Source organism: Penaeus monodon, chromosome 2, assembly GCF_015228065.2.
Source record: "Penaeus monodon isolate SGIC_2016 chromosome 2, NSTDA_Pmon_1, whole genome shotgun sequence".
Classification (NCBI taxonomy): domain Eukaryota; kingdom Metazoa; phylum Arthropoda; class Malacostraca; order Decapoda; family Penaeidae; genus Penaeus; species Penaeus monodon.
Window position 1 is genome coordinate 13,361,327 of NC_051387.1, and position 10,000 is coordinate 13,371,326.

At 38.2% G+C, this 10,000-nt stretch overlaps 1 protein-coding gene and 1 pseudogene across 1 annotated transcript in view; both read right to left on the minus strand.

Moving 5' to 3' along the window:
- Window positions 1-10,000, minus strand: part of LOC119578066 (protein Wnt-9a-like) — a 31,246-nt gene that overhangs the window by 16,484 nt on the left and 4,762 nt on the right. The gene's annotated exons all lie outside the window — the stretch shown is intronic.
- The window catches only part of LOC119581124, a 21,443-nt pseudogene continuing 12,463 nt past the window's right edge, over window positions 1,021-10,000 (minus strand).

Consider the following 10,000-nt stretch of genomic DNA (forward strand, 5'->3'; position numbering starts at 1 on the left):
CCTGCACTCCGACTGCTGGCTTGAGCCCGATCTTACGGCGAAAAAAACGACATATCGTGTTGAGAAGTCAAAACGCAGGTATCGTAGGGGAAATCGCCGCCGTGGCACAAGTCTAGCGCGCCGAACCACGGTTGATTTAGGAAAGGGCATCCAATCAGGCAAGGGTGGCACTGCCAAATAATATCTCCATAGTAAATTGAGAAGCCTATGTCCTGCAGTAGAATGAATGATTGTATTAAAAAAAAAGAAAATGTGTATATATATATGTATATATATATATATATATATATATATATATATATATATATATATATATATATATATATATATATAATTGTACCCAAGAAGGCTACTAAAACGATGTCACTTGTTAAAGTATCCTATTAAATTCAAAGTTAAAAACATAAAATGTATATATTATCACAATAACGTATACTTCGTTGCTACTTTAAGTGCTTAGAATATTTCCATAATGGCATTACAATAGGTTTGATAAAGACATTAGTAAAACCTCATCAATAATGTGGTGAAATAAGCATAATTCCGTCTGTCTTTGTTATGTGGTTTCAAGTTGCACTGTCAACAGATCTGTCCCTCGTACGTTACAGAAAATAGATAAAGTATGCGATAAATATTGTAAGAATATAAGGAAAGGAAGTTTCCTGTTTGATCACCTTTCCTTCGGTCAAATATTTTTGTTAGCATTCTTATCTATCTGTCATCATATTTACGCACGTATCCTGATAACTACATTATTATCTAATTTCATTATGATCATCATTAAGAAACATTAGTCATTACCCTTAAAAATACTAGAGATCGCACGATGTTCATTCATAAAAAAACGTTTTTGGTCAAATGTCATTTTTGGTAAACACAGGCGCTAGATCAACGGCTTTGGTCCCATATATCCGTCCTCCTCGGTTCTCTCACTTCCCCGATTTGCACGTGCACGCCTCCTCATTTCCTTCCTGTTCTCCTATTTGCACGTGCACGCCTCCTCATTTCCTTCCTGTTCTCCTATTTGCACGTGTAAATCTCCGTCATTTTCGAACAAGTGTGACACTGCACGCGGTACAGCGGCACCACCTTGCACTGGCACAGCTCCTCCACGAGGTGATTGATGGTGTCGTAGCCTCGGCCGCAGCAGAGGCTCTCGCAGTTCCACCCCAGCTGGCACTCCCGCCCCTGCGTCCCCGGCCCGTACTTTGTCCTGCGGCAGAAGTTCGGCGAGTCGTCGAGGTACACGAATTTTCGCGGGTCCCCGAAGGCGGAGTTCGGTACGCTTCGGTTTGCGCATTTTGCGAGGCTTAGCGTCGTCCCGATTGCGTCTGCGACCTGCGGATTCGCGACGTGGCTTGACTCGGCTTCGGGACGGCTCTCCGCGCTTTTGTCTTCGAGGCAGCGGGGCGGGGGCGAGGCTGACGGCGGGACTGGCGGGCTGGAGGGCGGACGTCAGCACAGGGCGTGCGGCCTCGAGCTCGAGATGGGATTCGTTTCCGATGAAGCTTCGGACGACCTCTCGCCGAGATCTGTTGCGCTTCCACTTCCTTTTCCCGGTGACCTGAGGGGTTGAAGTCACTGTTATACTTGGCGTGTAAATGTAGTTTAAGATACAGTTATAAGTTCCAGCAGAAAGGGAGAAATAAGGATAAAAAAAAGAAAAGAAATCAAGAAAAAGAAAGAAAAGAAAGAAAGAGAAAAAAAGAAAAAAAAGGAAAAAGAAAAAGAAAAAAAAAGAAAAAACATATATATTTATATATATATATATATATATATATATATATATATATATATATATACATACATACATACAAAAGAGAGAGAGAGAGAGAGAGAGAGATAGAGAGAGAGAGAGGTCAATTAAGAGCAACAATAACAGCAACAGTAACAATAAGGATAACACAACCACCAACAATAATACTAATAACATCACTAAAACAGTATCAATAACAACAACAATAATAAAAACATGATGATGCCATTGATGATGATGATAATGATGATGATAAATAGCACTTATATTAGTTTTGCCTTGTCTAGTCTAATATCTTTACTACATGAATGAAACCTATCGTAAAAAAAAAAAAAAAAAATTGGCGACACTAGAACACTTTGACCCAGCGACCCAATCATGAACCACAGGTAAACAGACGACCGAATTTTTTTTCTCTCTCTCTCTCTCTCTCTCTCTCTCTCTCTCTCTCTCTCTCTCTCTCTCTCTCTCTCTCTCTCTCTCTCTCTTTCCTTTCATATCTCTCTCCTTCCAGCAATTTGACCCAGCGACCCGCCAGTCATAATCCACACGCAAACCACGTAAACTGACTGCCAAAATATTTCGACCCAGCGCCTGCTCACCTCGTTGACGGTGTCGGCCACAACGGCGTTATCGTAGAGGGTCTTGACGGCGCGGGCGGAGTGGGTGAAGGAGGGCAGCTGAGGCCAGCACGTCTTCATGGCACAGGAGCCAGACACGCCGTGGCACTTGCAGGCACTATTTGTTGCTTCTTGGACCACCTGTGTGTTGCAGGGTGTGTTAGGGGCTGTGTTAATATTAATTTTTTTATATCAGTTTTCTTTTTTTTCTCCCTCTCTTATACTCTTTCTTTCTCTCACTCTCTCTCTTTCTCTTTCTCTCTCTCCCTCTCTCTCTCTCTCACTTTCTCTCTCTCTCACTTTCTCTCTCTCTCACTTTCTCTCTCTCACTTTCTCTCTTCTATCTCATTCTCTCTCTCTCATTCACTTTCTCTCTCTCATTCTCTCTCTCATCTTACATTTCTGTCTTTCTCTCTCTCATTCTCTCTCTCTACTCAATTCTCTCTCTCTCTCATTGCTCTCTCTCCTCTCATTCTCTCTCCTCACATTCTCTATCTCTCTCTCATTTCTCTCTCTTCTCTCTCATTCTCTCTCCCTCTCTCATTCTTCTCTCTCTCTTCTCTCTCTCTCATTCTCTCTCTATCTCTCATTCTCTTCTCTCTCTCTTTCTCTCTCTCTCTCTTTCACTTTCTCTCTCTTTCTCTTTCTCTCTCTTTCTCTTTCTCTCTCTTTCTCTTTCTCTCTCTTTCTTTCTCTTTCTCTCTCTTTCTCTTTCTCTTTCTCTCGCTTTTCTCTTTCCTCTCTCTTTCTCTTTCTTCTTTTCTCTCTTTCTCTCTCTCTCTCTTTCTTTTTTTCTAACTTTCTTTTTTTCTCTCTCTTTCTTTTTCTCTTTCTCTCTCTTTCTCTCTTTCTCTATCTTTCTCTTCTCTCTTCTTTCTCTTCTTCTCTTTCTCTTTCTCTCTTTCTCTCTCTCTTTCTCTCTTCTTTCTTTTTCTTCTCTTTCTCTTTCTCTCCTTGTCTCTCCTTCTCTCTCTTTCTCTCTCTCTTTCTCTCTCTTTCTCTTTCTCTTTCTCTTTCTCTTTCTCTTTCTCTTTCTCTTTTCTCTTTCTCCTTCTCTTTCTCTTTTTTTCTCTTTCTCTCTCTCTCTCTCTCTCTCTCTCTCCTCTTTCTGTCTCCTTCTCTGTAGCCATCTCTCAATCCCTCTCTATACCACTCTCTCCCTCTTTCTCTCTTTCTCCTTCCTTGTTCCCTCGATCTTCTCTTTCCACTCTCTTTCTCTCTCTATTTCTCTTTCATTCCTCCCTTTCCCTTTCTCCGGCCCTCTCCTTCCCCGTTTCCCTCTTCCTTTCCCCTTCCCTTTCTCTTTCCCTCTCTCTATTCCTATCCCTACTCCATCCTCCTCTCCCTCTCCCTTTCCCTTTTCCCTCTCCCTCTCCCCCTTCCTCTCCTCTCCCTCTCCCTCTCCATGTACTTATCTTACTCCCCCCTATCTGCCCTGCCCTGCCCTCTCCCTTTCTCCTCCTCCACCCTCTTTCTCCTCCTCCACCCTCTTTCTCCTCCCATTCCCCTTCTCTCCCTCTTCCTCCTTCCCTCCTCACTTCTCCCTCTTTCTCCTCCTCTTTCTCTTTCCCTTCCCCATTTCTCCTCTCCTTCCCTTTTCCTCCCTCTCCCCATATCCCCTACCCTCGCCCTTTCTCCTTCCCTCCCTCTCCCCCATCCCCATCCCTCTCCCTTTCTCCAATCTTCCTCTTTCTCCTCCCTTTCTCCTCCTTCCCCCTTCTCATGTTCTCCCCCCCTCCCTCACTCCCTCACACCACAGGCACCCTCGTCCAACGACGCCCACCACTGCACCTTCATCCCCGCACAGGCGTTTGTGGCCGTCGATCCGGACTTGAGTCTCTGCTCCGCCGCGATTTCCCGTTCTTTGTCTTCTTCTTTTTCTTTGTCCTTCCCACAAACAAACGGCGAGCGAACCTGGAACGAGAGAATGGCAGTCGGGGTTCAGATGATGTATTAAAAGGAATATGTTTTTTTTCTATATATATATATAATATATATATAATATATATATATATTATATATATATAATATATATATAATAATATATATAGAATATATAATACTGTATATATACATATATATGTATATATACATATATACTGATATATATATGTTATTATAATATATATAGAATAATATATTATATATATTAATATATATACATATATATACATATATATGTAAATATTACTCGCTCTCTCTCTCCTCTCTCTCTCTCTCTCTCTCTCTCTTCTCTTCTCTCTCTCTCTCTCCTCTCTCTCTATATATAATAATATATTAAATATATAGACCTGCTCCCTCTATATATATATATATATATATATGACATAGGTATATGAGATATAGTATATATAGTATATATATATATACATCCTATTATAGATATATGATATATAAAGAATTAATATATAGAAGTATAGATACTATTAGTGAGCTAGATATATATATATAATATAGATATTCTCAGACATATGAGAAGATTATTCTTAGCATCCCCACCCCCCCTGTATGTATTGACTATTATCCCTCCCTCACCTACGTCCCTCCCCTTTTGAGACAGAATGAATCTATATTTAGTATTACTCTCTGTATACTTATTATCTCATAGATTTATATCTTTGTTATTTATATGTATGTATATATGAAGAGTACATATATACATATGAACGCTTACTCTGTGATCTTCCGTATCGCGTATCGATATACATACTACATGACCTACTATCGTATTATAATGTAGTATAGATTATATATCTTATATACGTATTGTTATTAGATATTTATATATCTTCATCTTATAATGATTATATATAGACATGATATATATATATAATATAATATATATATATAAAATATATATAATTAGCTATATATAGATATATATAAATATATATGTGTGGGCCTACTGTTGTGTGTGGGAGGTGGTGGGTGTGTGTGTGTGGGTGTGTGTGTCGTGTGTGTTGGGTGTCTGTGGGTGTGTGTGTGTGTGTCGGGGTGCATGCATGTCTTCTTTCTTTGATTCTGTATACATCTATTAGACATCTATCTTTATGCATAGTTATCTATATACAATATATACATACTATACATATATAAATATACATCTTATTTATAGCTATGATATGTATATATAATAAGTAATATATATAATATATATAATATTATTGAGATATAATAAATATATATATCGGGCATATCTATGTATAGATCTATATCTATATCTATATATATAATGTTAATCTATATTATATCTATATATCTTATATAATATATATATATATCATATATATATTATTATTATACATATATATACCGATATGCATATGCATAGATATATATATAATCATCATATATATATATATAATACTATATATATATAATATTACTATAATATATAGATATTATTACTAATAAATATAATATTATATTATATATATATATATATATATATATATACTATATATTATATATCCTCCGGTCAGGGAGGGTTGTTATATATCCATATCATTGTGTTATTGTATTATTCCGTCTTTTCAATATATATACAATTCACTACATCTGACTTCGGTTTCCGAATTCCTAAATCAATTTCTAACTGAGTGCCCACGGGGAGTGCGTTGTAAAACCTCGCTATCATTATCATGTATGAGTAGATAGTTATGTTATGAAGCTAGATAAGTATCTTTAGTTGCACATTCCTTGAGTGGGTAATATGTCACATGGTTGGTTAGTATTGACGCTCAGGATTCATACGCGGAGGACCTAGGTTCTATGACTCGGTTATATATCTATGTCAATGCGGCATTGCATTATTAATATTCATACACACACACACACACACACAACACACACACATGTATGTATGTATTATGTATGAATGTATGTAGTTGTATGTATGTATGTATGTATGTAGTATGTTGTATGTATTCGTATTGTAGGTAATGTATGTATTATGTATGTGTTTATAGTGATATATATGTCTATATGATGTATATATGTATCTATGTATATATGTATCGTAAATATGTATATTATATATATGTGTGTGTGTGGTGTGTGTGTGTGTGTGTCGTGTCGTGTCGTGTGTGTGTGTGTGTGTGTGTGGGTGTGTGGTGTGTGTTTTGTTTGTCGTTTGTGTGTGTGTGGGTGTGTGTGTGTGTCGTGTGTGTGTGTGTGTGTGTGTGTGGTGTGTTGGGGTGTGTGTGTTTGTGTGTGTGTGTGGTTGTGTTTATGTGCATTTAGTAATTAAATAGATATATACATATAATACGTGCGAATACGCGAGTATTTATATAGGTAGAATTACGTATTCATAGTAGGATCTAGCGGATCCCCACAGGGTATTCGGACACGCTTGCATCTCACTGATGACCACAAAACACACATGCCCAGTGCCTACTTGAAGCAAAGTCCACATGAGGCGTGTTACCTCGCACGCAGGCACCTTAATGGGACTGCCCTGCAGTCCCTTGCACCGTATCACCTGGTGCCGAAGGCCAGGTTGTTCCCGCACCCGCCCCAGCGCCACAACCGCATGTTCTCGTCCGGGTCACGGTCCGAACTCGTCACAGGAGCAGCGAGTGAGGCGGCCTGAGGCGCACGCCCTCGCCACACGTTGCGTGAGGGCGGCCTCGCGACAGACCCTGCAGCAACGCCGTCTCACGGTACACTGGAAGGAAAACCTCTGCCTTAGAGATTAGTCCTGAGCAAGGCCCTCGTAAAAGCCATGATGCAAGAAAATATCAGATTCTTCTTGGCACGGTTACGTTTACCAAGTAAATCAAGCTGATGTTATGTCTTATGTGTGTTTACTCTTTTAGACACATTAAATTAAGTTATACTTTTTTTTCCCCAATAAGAAAGGAATCGAGATTACGTTAGAAGAGTTATAAAAACTGATTGATTGCAATATAATAATATCTACATATCTACAGTATCTAAAATGTAAATGTCAGAAGCGCTGCATATCCTTCCGTAAGGGAAATTCCTACAAAATTTTTGTCCGGGAAGCAGCACGACTTGGATCGCAGAGGGCAGAGGGGCTGAACCTTTCTTCGGACCATCATGATGCGGGAATGGCCGAGGGAGCAATTCCCAGCGCTCTACTTCATGACGCGCTGGCAGTGGACGACGCTCACCCACGCGGCCTACACATCAAGATCGGCGACCTCAGGGGACGGGTTGTACACATCCGCCACCCACGCCCATTCCACGCCCACGCGACACATCAACATGTAAGAAAAAAAATGGAACAGGACTTTATCAGCACTATAAAAAAAACGTTTGTTGGGGGTTCAGCTGCTGGGAATTCGCAAGACGTTATGGAATTGGAGAAAAGGCTCGTGTTGACTCACTTTGCGAGGGGTCGTGTGCGGAGGTTGAGCGATGAGATGTTGTGATGAGATTCTGGTCAAGTGGACGACGGCCCCCCCGAGATCCTGGCGAGTATAAACTAGTGTTAAAGATGTGGTTTCTTTTCTCGAATAAAGAAACATATGATGAGAATTGGGATATATATTAGCAATAACAATAGAGATAATGATAGCAATAACAGTATCACTTATTACTCCTGTGTTAAGAATATACTGTTATATAGTCAGTACCAGGGACGGATCCAGTGCTCCTAGGCCCACACACAGAGCAAGGACCCGCACATAGTGGAACGAGTCAAGGCGGCCGTTAGAGTAAACGCAGCCTCACGCCCTAACGCAAGGTGGAGAGCAGCCCGAACCATAAATTACTTTTTTTTTTAGCTTTAGAACAATGGTACAATCTACAGTTTGTGGTTTTGCTCAACGGTAGTGCTATGAGGTGTGAAGGGACATATCGTCGAATACTAACTAAGCGGAAGTGCAATATTCTAATATAAAGGTGATTTGTTTTTGTCAAGCACTGTCTTCGCTTCGGATCTAACGGTTTTTATGTACATGTCTATGTTATTACTGTTCATGTCATATTTTCGTTATTGTAACGTCTAGTTTGTAGGTGAGTGGACATCATGATTCGGAGAAAATAGAGATTACTTTATATTATACAGAATGAGTAAGAGCTTTTAAAACTTACTCCCAAAGTATATATTTAATCTGGTAAACTGGTAAAATTACTCTTTTGTAATCGCTAGTATACTTTCGAGGAAAACAAATAACTTAGGTCTAAATTAACGCGTGATCATGCATTTCCATTAATAAGGTGACTCTTTTTTTTATAAGAATCTTGCATATTTACTAATATGATCTAGGAAGATTCATTATGCCAGCGTTGTGTTTGTACAAACAACTAAGCTGTTAGCATTTACGCTTGTGATCGTCAAGATTTCTCACAAAATTATGGACTAGCCAATGAAGATTCGACGCCGCAGGATTTGCAGCCGGTGTGTGAGGTTTAAAAGGGGAGGTAAGGCGCCGAAAACAAAAAGTGTATATGAACGCTACGTCCGAGATACAGCGTCGTAGTCGGGCCGTGATTTAGGTCGCCGGGGTGACAGTAAGGTTCAGCGCGCCGTAACATTAGGCTTTCTGAGTAACCCCTACAGATGGACGGCAACCGATTATCTGAGAAGTAAAACGGCGACTCTTCCTTCGCCAGCATACGGAACACCTTGTGCAAGTCAGACCACACGATTACAGTGCAACACAAGGGTACAAACAACAGGGCACTATTGGTTTATGTTAAAGGCATATGCGTAATATCGGTTTCTTTAAACTAATAATTTCGGCATTTATTAGATTTGCTTATGCTGGTATACCTTTCTGTTCATAGCGGAACTCATGACTCCAAGAAAGAATCACGGGGGTCTTCACTTTTTTATTCTCCTGAAAACTCGTCTGTCACTTATTCATAATGCAATATATTGTCAATGCGTGGATGAGACTACCCTTGTAGAATGTATGATAGACACAATAAACGATTGTTCATAAAAAGTAGTTAACAATACTCGTATCATTGTCAATGTTGTTATCATTATTATAATTATCATTATTGTCATTATTATCATTACTATCATTATTAATCATGTCATTATTGTCATTATTGCGTTTATATTGTGTTATGTCCATTATTGTTCATTATTGTATTATTATTATCTATATTATATCATCATTATCATTATTAGAAGATTATCATTATTATCATGTTATTATTGTTATTATTGTTATTATTATTATTCAGATTATTATTATTATATTATTAACATTGGTTATATTATCATTCACTGTTATCTATTACTATTATTAGTATTATTCATTATTAGTATTATTATTATTATGCACATTAGTATTTATATCAATAGCATCTATGCATTATTGATGTTAACTCCATGTCCTATATATTATCCATGTATTTATTAATATATTAAAAATAATTTATTATCTCCCTTGTATACAGTTATTATCTTCATTTACCGGTGTTGCTGTTGTTAAAATATTATTTATTATGATTTATTATATTTTATTATATATTATATATCGTATTATTATTATCGCATACTCATCCTCATATTATTATTTTATTATTATTATTTATTATCATTAGCATTATCATTATTATCTATGATATGCTACTACTACTACTCACTACTAACTAGTTATGAACAGTAGTATTATATTATGGGTATAATAATATGATT